Source organism: Taurulus bubalis (genome assembly GCF_910589615.1).
Source record: "Taurulus bubalis genome assembly, chromosome: 10".
Lineage (NCBI taxonomy): Eukaryota > Metazoa > Chordata > Actinopteri > Perciformes > Cottidae > Taurulus > Taurulus bubalis.
Genome location: NC_136598.1, coordinates 21,712,258 through 21,726,163, shown reverse-complemented (window position 1 = coordinate 21,726,163; position 13,906 = coordinate 21,712,258).

The window sequence follows — 13,906 nt, the reverse complement described above, 5'->3', positions numbered from 1 at the left end:
TATATATATATTGAAGCATTTAAGTTTTCTAATAGTCCCACCCCTAGTTTAAAGATTAAAAAGTCTTGAATGATGGTTATTCCAAAACATCTGATTCCCGAGAAGAAGTTGAATGAATTGGTTTGTTTGAGTCGTTGAAGCTTTACTTCTTCACCATTAACCAATAGTTTATCAAGGCTTCGTACATCTTGCCATTCTAAAGCTTTACCTTGAAAGGCTAATTTAAAAAAAAAAAAGCAGTTAATCGTTTAGTTTATTATGAAGCCATTAGGATGTCAATGAGTATATTTGAATCATTTATTCATCATTTATTCATGTGTTCTACAAGTCAAACATATTGCTTGGCATTTAATATTTGCCTGCTGTGGTCCTGCATGTGACCAAATGGTCCACAGAAGGCTGAGCCGGCCTTTGTGCCCTTGGTTTGAACCCATTATCCTTTCACTTTGGCAGGTATAGAGTATCAGATGCTGCCATCTAACAGTCTTTAAGCCCTGCCGGGGAACGTCCCAAAACTATATTTTCCATTTGATTTATTTATTCAGTCACAGTTATACCGTCCTGTTCTGTCCGTATTTTATCTGTCTCTTCTGCTTTTTCATTCAAATATTTTCTATTTAAATCATGTTCTTATTATGGAAACCTGTAGCATATAGCTAGAATTTGCAATGTGTGCATTACTGTAGTGCATTTATTTGACCGCATCACATCAAAGTTCTGGGAATATGTTTGAACGTGTATATCGTACATCTCCCAAGGCTTTGATGAAGCTCAAAGAAATGAAGACTACTATCAGATCCAATATCGGAGATGGAGCACAGTCGCACGATGTTGTTGCTTTTACCTTGAGCATCCCACTGCATGGTGAGAAACTCCAGAATGTGCATTTTCAGAGATTAAGGCGGCCGATTCCATCCATCTATATATCTCTCGTGCAGTCCCTCTGGAAAAACCTCAGCCAAATCCAGGACGGTTTCACCGAGACGAGCAGTCACAGCAGTATGTTAAGCCATAGGTGTTTTACCGGGACGACTGGGAATATGATGCAGCAGATTCTATTTTCAGCCTTGGCACACAAGCTCCGAGTGCTGGGAGGGGTGAGGAAACACAGAAAGGTGGAACAGCTTGGTTACACACTTGGCCAGCATCCAATGACTCGGTTTAACTAATCAGTGTGCCGGTTAATAAGGACAGATGACATTGTGGTCCCTTAACGCAACATTAAGATTCAAATCCTTTTTACCCGACTGTAATGGGAGAACTGTAACAGATAGCTACGGGAGGTTGTGTCAGCGAAGCCGAGGAAGTGAATAACCACAAGAACAGGGAGCGCTCTGGGAAGAGGAGAGGATTGGTCAAGGGGTGACAGAGTGGTCTAAGAATAGGAGACGACAGAACAAGGTGATAAAGGACAGGACGGTGGAAGGAGAGGCAGGAGTAGGCGATGAGAGGAGAGAGGACGGAGACAGGATCGGACAGGACGGGGTGGAAGAGAACAGGACTGAGTCATCATTATGGTAATGGGAGTGGTAGTGAGCGCCGGGCAGCCGAGCAGCGCTGACTCACTCAGATGCACTTTCAGTAAAACATGGAATGTCACGGTGCACCTCAGGGAGAGGTTTATCAGTCCAAGGTTATAAAAATGCACACAGTACTTCATGTGTCTGCAGTTCAGCTTCGGGACTCTTGTTAGACTCCAGAAAGAGATCCGGTCTACGGCCGCGGGTTAGTTTTTCCACGGCGTTCAACTTTCTGTCGTGTCCGATCGTTTGCGAAGCACCTCTTGGTTACTGTTGCTATGTCCGCTTATACAAAAAAGGTCAGATTTACCACTTACAATTCAAAGTAGCAGTTTTATTGATTTTTAGAAAGAGCAACACAATAGCAGGCTTCATTTCCTGCAGATTTGATTTGCCGTATTTAGCTGGTTAATTAAGCTAACGGTGGCTCCATGAGTTTGTTGGAAATGTCGTTTCTGAGACGCTCGTTTTAAAAGGAGAACCCTATAAAAGAGTTTTAGGCTACACCCACACTATTACGTTTTAAAAACGATCTCCGTCCACACGAGTGTTTCAGCCCCGTTTTTAGCAACTTTTGCCATCGCTTTTCACTTAAATTGTGTTTTTGAGCTTGACAGACATTTCGCCCGGGCCACAAATGTCTTATGAGATGAAATGATGACGTGATGACACTTTGGACTGACATTGATGTAAACTGCAACTTGACTGATTTGGGGAGGCGGACCTTGTTACGCGCGAACTTAACCCGCTTTGGACACAAGAAGGCGCTTTTAGGAGGACTAACCAATGTGACGTTTAGTTTATTTTATTAAATTGGTTACAATTCAATACATCTGCTGTTTCTGTCACATGGGAGCAACAAGGTAACAGGGGATGGACCCAAACACAGAGACAGGAGAGCGCTGGGCTTACTGGGCAGGTGTGGGTGATTAGACACAGGTGGATTCAATCAAGGCAGACAATCACAAAGGTGGGAAAACACACAAAGGCAGGAAGTGAAGTGAACACGGGACACAAGAGGCAGGGCACTTCAAAATTAAACAGGAAATAAAACTAAATCAAAACCAAGACGGTGACAGTTTCAAGCTGACTTTTGAGTGCATCATCGGTGTGCAGTAGGATAAGGAGAGTTGAAACGTCACCGCTCTCCTAATGAGCTGCTAATGAATGAGTGTGGAGTGCCAGCTGTCGTGCCCCTTGAACCTAATAACTCATAATTGTAGCTCATACTCTAATTTATGCGTCACATAAACTGATGATAAGTATCAAAACAATACCTTAAGGACTTTGATACCCACCTCTGTCACTTTGCATACCTGCTTTCACAACTGGATTCTCTTTTCATTAGGTAAGTGTGCTGTTTTCGAGGGAATAATGCAAAATTACAGACTCCAAAGAGTACGGTGTCCATGCTGTGTCCACAAGCCATTAAGTAAGACCACTGGGAACATTAGTCGGCTATTTTGGTACACATGACCTATTCAAATCATAGTTTCAGTTCATCACACGTCAGGAATCTATTAGGCCGTGTTCGGACTGGCAGTAATTGCCTCCAGAGAGCCCAGAGGATGTGGGTGCTCACATCAGCTCAACCCTATGCATTAGACATCGTTGCTATAGACACCAATACAGTGGTTTCATTGAAAGAAACGAGAGAAAAAGCTGCACTATTGGATGCAGCTTTTTTTCCCCTCTGCATGCCACATTACCATAACATCACATTAAAGCCCTCCTTATATTGCTTTCACAGGTTCTACCATTTTGGTGTGAGACACTAATGCATTATAAATGAACTTGACTGTGGACTTGTGCTCTGTTGCACCTTTCTTTAAACATTTGTGACGGCATCCAATTAGGGCTGTCAAAAGTGGCGTTGGATTTTTATGAAGAAAAAAAGCTATTCAATGTTCATTAAAATATATTTTTTTGCGGATTATGTCTATGACACAGTGTGCTAACTGGTTGCGAACGATGTTTAACTGCGCAGTGACAAACTGATTTTTATTTTTTAAAGTACACACACAAGACATACACACAATACCATGATGCAACATAACAGAACGATAGGGGATACCTATCAAGAGCAAATGCAAGGCTGCTAAACAACAATGATGGCTTGTTATATCTGGCCACAGGGACTACGGTTGAAATTTAGCCTTAGCTAAGACTGACACATTTACCCCTGGGTTGATTGATGTGTACGGTCCCTGTTCAAATAAATAAAAAATTAAATGAAATGAAACAGCAATATGGGTACGCGGTTGGTGCCCCCACGTAGTCACCTCACTGCCCGGGTTCGATCCCGGACAGTCCTTTGGAGTTTGCATGTTCTCCCCTTGGCAGCGTGGGTTCCCTCTGGGTTCCCCGCCTTCCTCCCACAGTCCAAAGACATGCAGCTCAGGTTAATTGGTCTCTAAAGTGCCCTTAGGCGCGAATGTGAGCCTCATTGGTTGTCTGTCTCTATACGTGCCCTGCGATAAACCGGCAACCTGTCCAGGGTGAACCCTGCCTTCACCCAATGTCAGCTGGGATCAGCTCCAGCGACCCTAAATAGGATAAGCCGTTTGGATAATGGAATGGTTGGGATCAGAGATGACACAGACTTGAGACTTTGAACCAGAGAGGGCAGTGAACACACTGCTTTTCAGCCTGGTGTCAAATTGCGTGTGGATTATTCCTTCCGTCTGAAAGCCACCCATTTGATCCCCATAGTACAGATGGATAAAACAAGCATGTGGGATTACTTGCATGTCCAGTGTGGCCGTGTTGATGGTCATTACAGCTGTCTGGTGGGTCTGGTGGCCATCGACCTTTTCCGAAATAACTTCTATTAAACCCTTCTGTGTGAGCCATTTCAGGACATTTAGAGGGATTTAACTCGGCTGGTGCTGTCATTTGCAAACTGAGCCCTCTTCGGCGAGAGCGTTAAGCTGTTGCGAGGGGAGCAGCTGCTTGAACGCAGGCGAGCCGGAATGGTGGCTCCTTACATGTATGTGTCGCAGGAATTTAATGGGGGTCATGTCCTCACCTTATTGTTTCTGACCTGGGGGCTTATCTAGATTCTATCGGTGACGCGAGATCACCATGGGGATGTCATCTCGATGCTAGCGCCAGTTTGGGAAGGCTGCCTCTTTTGGGTTTCGTTCAGTTTGGTATCGCTTTACAGCAGCAAAGAGCACATTTGTCTTTCGATTCGCCTCCCATCATCCTCGGAGAGATGTGGGCGCCCGGTTAGCCATTTGAGCAGATGCCGTTAATGCCACAAAAATGTATTCATCTGCTTGTGAGCGGCTCCGGCCAAGCCACTGCAAACCTCTGATAAACCTTTAATGGCCTTTGCGTTGGTGTGCCTGCAATCGCTGGGGAGCAAGCATTCACATTAAGGATCATTTTATGTGTTTACTTTGGCTGATAACCCTCATGCTGTCTGGATAGTTGATGTCTTTCAGACAAAAACCTCTCTCACCGCAGTTTTTCTCCCGCTGTCAGCCTTGCCATCCCTCTCTTATTTCAGCTCTGATTACGATAAACACTTCAAGGCTATAAATGACACAACATAATAACAAGGGGAGGAGATTGAGATTAAAGGTCAGGAGACAAATGTGGATGGAAATGAGGACGACAGGAAGAACAGAAAAACCATGCTTTGAGAAGAAAACACTGCCATCGGTTCAATGATATAATAATATAAATTGTGCTCCAAAGAATATATGTTATTAACAATATATATATATATATATATATATATATATATAGTGTATACTACACACCATGCTTACCTGTCATTGTTATCTTGTTCTGAATGTGTCTGGCAGATGGAGATCCTAGCTCTCTGTGTACTCGCTGCACAGCCAGTCAAAGTCCCACATTTGATGTAGGCACAGTTTCTATCTGGGGGATTGCTCACATTGGCGAATTTGCTCCTGCGGCCCCGATGTTGACGATATCCTAAGCACGCACACAAAGACGAGTCAGTTAGTCACTCAGAGAAACTGATCTCAGTCGGATGTAAAAAACAAAATTCTCTCATGACACGCTGTGTAGGAGTAAAAACCACTGCTGTTGTTTTGTCTTTACGCACGGAGCATCTCACAGCAGCCGTAGGGTTTGATCCCGGAAAGACGACGTTAGGAGGGGAGACCGACGACGGCAACACAAGCTGTCAGACTTTCCTCTAACGTGCCGCCGTTATTAACCATTTTCGTTACTTTGCTCTTATTGTCTCATGAGAGATGACAAAATAAACGTACTTCAAGGATTAGTTTGAAACGGTAAAAAGATATCAAATATTTATAACCGCAATTTCCCACACAAACAAATTAGTGCCATGAGCGAATGAATAAATAATCACACCTACACATATGCCAACATCTATCGATCTCCTCTACTGCATTTCAGCACCCGGGACAGCGCACACACACACACACACACACACACACACACACACACACACACACACACACACACACACACACACATGCAACCAGCACGATCAATCTGGAATAACTCATCATAAGTGATGGTTTCCATTAGGCCGGTTATTATTGCAAAATGAACCCCAACAGTGTGAGCGAGACCCTGAGCGAAGCATCAAGAATGCAAGCAAAAGAAAAGCAAAAAACGATGCGTCGTAATACTGATTTGGACGTCGATTACCAGCTCCGAAGCCTTTGGGTCAGCCATAACACAATTTACGCTTCATGGTTTCGTTATCTTTATATATAGAGCCTAATATGCCAATTGCACTATATTTACACTCCTTCCTCTTGAAGTCATGTGATCTCTCAGTGACAGATGAGGCCCAATCATTACTCCAGTGAGTGTTCCCATTCTTCCTGGGATGTCTGCCTGCGAGCCAGCATCTCGCTAGAATACGTGTGCTTTCTCCTCCGGTTCTTCAATATAAAAGTCATCGTATATTTCTGTTGAAATTAGCTTCACACTGACTGCATGTGGGAAAAGTGCAATGGTTGTTTTGTGGATTGCAGTTGCACAGCTTCCCATCACACCTCACTTGGTGGTGGTGAAAACCAATCGACTGCACGATCAATGCGTTGACATGCACTTAAGTAAGTGGGTTAAGGTGAGCTTTCTCCAGTAAGACGATTCCTTAAATGTAATCGGGGGTTGGGAGATTAAAGAAACCAGATTTCCCGGTCTTGATCTCTCCAGGACAAAGCCAGTTTTATTGGCGAGCTGTCCGTGAAATCGGGTTTCTAATTGGCTCATCACATGTGAGGGTTTGCACGGGAAAGACTGCAGACAGGGAAATAAAAGGGCTCAAAGGAGAGATTATAACACGTATCGTGTTTAAAATATTACCACCCATAGCGAAAACTGAAACTGACACAGTATCCACTCGATAAGTCCGTTACGACCGCTGAATATGTGACTATTTATTAAGTTTAGGCACCACACACACACACACACACACACACACACACACACACACACTGAAGAAAGCCGGAAGCAGCGTCCCATATCACTAATACGTTTACAAGTAATAAGAAATGCTTCCAAATTATGGTCTGGGTTACAGGAAAAATGTGTGACCTGCTCTGTGTATAGATGGATTTACAGTCACTACAGTGCATTCACACGCTGTTCACCTTCCTCACCTGAGTTTCTTAGAGTAACCTGGATTCCTGAGTGCATGTGAACGCACCGTTTAATAGATTTATCAATAGACACCTTTTTAGCAATCATTTTGTGGATTTCAGTCACATTTATTGGATTGCAATTATATAAATGCAACTTCACAAACAGCCTTTTCAAAGATTGGGTCCTCAAAGAACTCTTTAAAAAAAAAAAGAAGAAGCAAATTAACCATGAAAGGAAAGAGAAAAGCGCCCGACACCTTCAACAAAGGCAGGCGTGCTGAGAGGTGATCAATACGGCGCTTATATCGCGTTCTTTCTTTATTTATAAATGAGTCCGGCTTTGTGAAACAGACAGTGCAAACAAATAGTCTGCCTTCTGCCTCGGGGCACCGCAATTGTGGAGGTAAGTGACATTCCTCGGAATGAACGAAGACAAAACAAAAAGATAAAAGTGTCACTGCATGGGCGAGAGAGCAGGCTCGCAGCTAAATGTAGCTCCAGACAGGAGGCGGCCATGCGGAAGAGAAGTGGGGTTTCGAGATCCACAGAATAGAATTAGTCTGAAAAAAAAAAATCCTCTCCTTAGTCGTCTTCGTTTGTTTTCCGGTATGATCGTTTTTCTTTTTACCACTGACATCAAAGCAAAATCACAATCCCAGAACTCTTAATTTCTGATTTTGACCAATAGATCCTTGGGGTATTAGAAAAAAAGGAAAAACTGCTCGTCAGTGGGGTGATTTTTTTTTTCCCCCCATTCAATCAAATCTCTTTGGGTATTTTAAGGTAACTGCTCAGCGATCCTTCACACGGAGACCAACACAATCTGTCAGTCAGGCGGTGCGACACTCGAGGGATGGCGCAACAGTCAGGCGATTGACTCAGAGCAAACCGCATGTTGACAAACGGCACGTGCTTTCAGGTGGTGGAGACCTAATCTCATCATCAGCCCGGTCCCTCGGCTTGTCCATGATCAAATTAGTATGAAGACATTGGATGCGATGTGTTGATGGGCTTATTTGTCACTTTAATGAGGTTGGACGCAGGGAAATTGTGAACAGCTTTTGTTGCCCACAAGCTCTCTGTCGACAATTTGGTTAATTTTTCTGTCTCTCGGGTCTCTTTGCAGATTTTAAATATATATTTATATGTATGTATGCATGCATGTGTATGTATACATGTGTCAAATCAGGGATGTACCGATATCAGGGCAATACTGACCCGTGTTGCTGGATTGGATATGATGAAAGAGAAATTGGTGAAATGGGTCTGACCTGTTCAATTCAGTTCTATTTATTATATACTATTCATTCTATACTGGATTTAAAATCCTGTAAGTTTTGTACAATTCTTTGCTGCAATCAAATTGTTTCCACTGTGATTTCTGTTAATTTTGAAGATTTGCTTTTTTTTATGAAGTTGAAGTTGCAGGTATATTTCTTTTATTTTTTATTAATGAATAACAATTCAGTGAATTTATATCTACATATTCATTTGTTGCGTTTTGTTTTACAAAGTTTACTTCCACTCAATGAGGCAATCAGCTCTTTAATTGAACACTGGTATGAAACCAGTACCTGAAGCCCAGGTATCGCTACTGCGACTTAAAAAGTTGGATTGGAGCATCCCGAGTTAAAATGCATATCTATTTTTTAAAGAACTTAGTGTCAGGGATTCAGCCACGCTTCTGGTAAGCATGTCCTCTTCACCCCGAGAGAACCAAACCAAAGACCATTATGCCATTTTACATGCCAGCAATAAATGAATAAATCACTCACTAATTTGATTTATATCAGATAAAAGCTATTTTACATGTTAAAGTCCTCTTAATTGTCTGCCTCTTAAATGTCTGTGACTGATACCCAGAGGGCCAGCAAACCCTTTCTATCGCCCAACAACACCATCTCATAATGGACTTTTAATGGGAGTATAATAGCTTTTATGGAGTAATGAATTTACTGTAATTGTTGCCTTGGGTGGCAAGAAAACCGCGTTACAGTACTGGCAAACTATTTCAACTTGTCCCGGATCAGAGTCATGTTCATACTCTGACTTTTGCAAAAGACATGTAGCCGCTTATACAGAAAGCACTGAGTTCAGTAGATCTATGGCAGGCCTGGCCAACCCGCGGCTCCCGAGCCGCATGCGGCTCTTTGCCTGGTTTCATGCGGCTCTTGCGTTCATATCGAAGTTTGTGTTTTTTTTTTTTTTTAATCTTTTTATTGATTTTGCAAATACTTTAGACCACTGGTATCGAAGATGATGTGGCTCTTTGCAGTAACACAGTAAAAAATGTGGCTCTTAGTCTCTGACTGGTTGGCCACCCCTGATCTATGGGAACACCAAAAAGTACTTAGTAAATAATTACTATTATTACTGTACTATTATGAAAAGTACAGGCCATCCTTTTCAATGATCAATATCCAGCAATAAAATGGTAAAACGCTGCCTTTGGGACATTTGGAAGAGATACTTGAAAATATAATTAAATAAATAAATTTGTTCTTTTTGTTTTTCCATTCAATGGCAAAGTAACGGCCCAACTAAATCACATTTGATGCAAATGATCTGCTGTAATGAAACCAAATTTGTTTTCACATTCAACAAGCACGGTGGACGGTAACACACACACACACACACACACACACACACACACACACACACACACACACACACACACACACACACACACTTTGGTAGAGCAATAAGCAGCAGATCAAGCTGTATAGCATGCAATCTTTTTTTTTTTATTGTTTTGGATCTGAGAGCTCTAACAATTCACAACAACCGGCGCTGTAAAACAAACTAATTGTAGCGTGTCAGCCTTAGTTCCTTCTAATATGTTATAAAACAACATCTGTTACCAGATTGTCTGCTAAATGGGATAATTCTACTCGAGCTAAAAGTGCTTTTGCAGTATTGGCAGAGCGCGATGATGCCACACACTAGTGTCTCCTACCTGGTTGGCTGATTAGAGTGTTGCTGGTTTCCACACCGACTGTTGATCCATGTGGTGCGTCGGCTGCTGTGAGAGCTGATTACGTCTCCCCAGTGGCAACATAGTACAGACAGTTGAGCCCGAAAGGGGTTGAAGTGGTCACCTGCTTTGGCTTCAGTAGCCGGATTTGGCCGCAGATAATTTCAACAGAAATTAAACCCTGTTTTAGGATTAACCCTCTAATAATGCACAAAACTGACGTATTCATTACTGTACTCAGTACTGCAGCAGATGTCTTTTCGCTGGTATGTTACATCACTTGAAAGAGATTATAGATGCATTTTTAGTGCATTTTTTTGTTTTTATTTGTGCAACTAAAGCAAACAGTAGAGAAAAGGTGCAACCAAATGTTTAAACAAACATCCTGATATTTTACTGTTCATGTGACTAGTCAAAATGTACAGTTTTAGAGTATTAAGTTAGCCGACAGCTTCATAATGCAATCCTGTAGCGTAATAGTGGAACATTATGCAGCTTGTACAGTCAACAAGAGATACATGGACGCTCACTCCCCTCTCCCCTAGGCAAGGAGAGGGGAGTGAGGGTGCTCTGAAACACAGTTGAAAATGTAGGGGTTTAATTCAGGGCTTCGACGACCTGCTGTGCACCCATCTGGGTAATAGGAAAAAGGGTTTTACTTTCTAGCTGGCTGCTTCGTTTTCACAAAACTTCAGAAACGGAAAAAAGGGAAGCTTTCTCAGAGGTTCTGTTTTATGGGAACATCCTGTATGTAAACATCCTGTATGTTTACATAGGGGATACAACATATTAGGGTTGGCAGCAACACCTGCAGGAACTGGCCTTTACAATATTCACCAGTCGGTGAAGTGCATACATATTCATACCTTTTTTTTTATTGAATTCATAATTAATGGTTGTTACAGAGTCCTTCAACCTGCATATATTCTAACAAGATATTCTGGTGGGAATATCATAGTTTAAAGAAATATTCTCATATAAAGTAAGCATGTGAATGTCAGAAAAAAAGCGCTGAAAGAGGTAATGGCGGACAGTGCAATCTGTCGCCGCTGGCAGGTGAAATATCTGCCCTGGTACTAATTTATCTGATCAACATCCTGCATTCGTGAACCACCAGCAGCAGGGACTATAAATAGTGTGAGTGAGGGGAAAGAGGGGCGAGTTTTGCAAACAGGGAAATTGATGATAACTCTTGATTTCGTGAAAACGGAACAAATGTTCATCTTTGGACTGAAAAAATTATAGTAAATCAAAAGGATGGTGACACATTCATAAATAGATTAATTAGCAAATGCAGTTTCCAGTCCGACATCTTGTATGTAGATTTTGAATAGTCCAAAACAAACATACATGCCTATAATCAGTGAAATGTATTCATATGCATGTATATTTGAGTCATCAATATGGCAGAAAATACCCCATTTCATATTTATTTCTCATCACACTGCAGCCGCCTGCATGACCCAAAAAGCTCATTATTCCATTGACACGTTTCATTTGCAGCTCGAGATTCAAACAGATTGTCAGTAATTAATTTCATGTCGGCCCTAATACTGAACCTCAAAAATTTCTCAGAGTGAAGTGTAACCTAAAAATAGATTTTTTAATGAAGAGCAGAACCATGAATTATTTTATTTGTTAAGCGACTTATTCATATTTTACAACAAGGGTTGGCCTAAAAAAGGAACCGCAAGTTGTAGAGTGCAGCTTATTTAAATTAATACTTTTGGTAAGAATATAAGCCCCCAGTAGAAGAGATTTCTGGTATTATTAGAATAATGTGTCATTTTGGAAAATGCTGGGAATGAATGACTAAGAGAATCCTTCAGCAAAGCGAGTCCCGGGTTCGATTCCTGGCTGGACCGTTTGATGCACGTATCCCGTCTCCCTCCACTGATAACATCTACCCCCAAACAGATAGTGTCTGCTTTTTTTCTTCTTCGTGTCGCCTCAACCTTTCACCGTTTACTCATGAAACGGCGTCAGGATGAAAACGTGATTAAATATACTTTACTACTGACGTCGGGACAATAAACTCTCAATGACAAACGCTGAAGGACAAGATAAGGGAGACTTTATTAAAATGGTGCGTGTACTTCAACACATGCCCTGGTGGGACACTTTCAAAATATTAATTCTCAAAAAATACATTCAAAATTAAGTGAACTGTTCCCACATTAATGCTCACAAAGTATTACAAAACATGCAGTAGACCTATCAAATATATATTTGTTCATGTCAATGGGTACATCTGTACTACTTTGCAGTGAGTACATGCGTATGTAAGAGTACTGTATCTCCACATGTGCACTGCAGATGTTCCTGTACATGTATAGAACATAGTGGCCCCCCTCATCACCCTGAGTTCTCCCAGTGGAAAACATGGGACGCTGGAGTGGGTCGGACATCTGCTGCCCTATGGTGTCACAGCCCTCCATAATGTGTTGACCCACCTGAGCCTATCTGGTCTCACATTGTATAGAAACCAATATAACCTCAGTGTCAGGTGTAAATGTGGGTTATGTAAAGGTTTTATAAGGTGCTACATTCGATATTCAGAGCATTAATATCACCGCAAAGAATGTGCTATGTAAAGCTCAGCGGTTGCCATGTTGAGAGCCAATAGAAAAGCACCCAGTCTTGTATTCAGCACCTATGTTTGCTGAACATCTGATATGCTGAGTCATTTAATACAAATAACTTTTAAGAGGAAGACTATCTGGTGTGTTCCACACAACACTATCTCGGATAATGAGCATAAAGACGCAGCCAAACTCTTTATATGGAGTCATAACTTTTACAACAGCTCCATGCATGTGGAGAAATCTTGATGGGCCTGCCGCGCTAGTTAGTTACAGTTGCTAAGCTACGATTGGATAATGGATGTTTGCCGTGGGGGGAGGGAGGTAACCCTTTATTCTTAATGAGAAAAGTCAGGATGACAATTTTCATTAATCGAATCGTTAATAATAAGAACTCAGTACTTGTCACTTAGGAACACAGTAGGAGTAACACATCTTTGCTTTGTCTGAGATCATCATTGTGATGCTGAGCATGTATACAAAAGAAAAACTTTTGAATTAACAAAACGGTACTTGCAATGGCATATGCAATTACTTCAATATTTTTTTCATTTGATCACTGAATTTGGCACAGTGTTTTTTTTCTTTTCTTCTTCCATCTGAGCCAATTATAACCTAAATAACTTCATATAAGCAGAACATTCGATACAACAAAATCACGGCGCGGCAACAGTCTCTAATTTAAAACTAATTTTCCTGACTTCGCTGAAGAGTGTGTGTGTGTGTGTGTGTGTGTGTGTGTGTGTGTGTGTGTGTGTGTGTGTGTGTGTAAACCAAAGGTGGCTGGATCTTTGATGTATTCCTCCTCTAATATTATTAATAAAAGTTGGCAACAGCAGCCGGCGTCTTTTAAAGAAATTGCTGCCTTGGAGAAGAGCTTGTTGATATTGATTAGATTGGATATTGACTGACTTTCAAATTTCCTACGGTCCTTCATATAAAAACTTGATTAGCACACAGGCACTCATCGTCTGCTCTGATTAGATCGGCTGCTTCCACTCACCCAGTCTCTCTCTCTCTCTCTCTCTCTCTCTCTCTCTCTCTTCTGTGCTCTCTATCAGGCCAATTGATTTCTTTGTCTCCACATCCTCCGGACCCCTCCGTGTGCCCCGGAGCAGAAAGCAATGTATTAAGTGCTTGTTTGGATCAATCTAATGTGCACGATAGCACATTCACAAACTGCTGACTGGCCAGCAAAACTCATTAATTTACCATACACTGTTTTCCAAA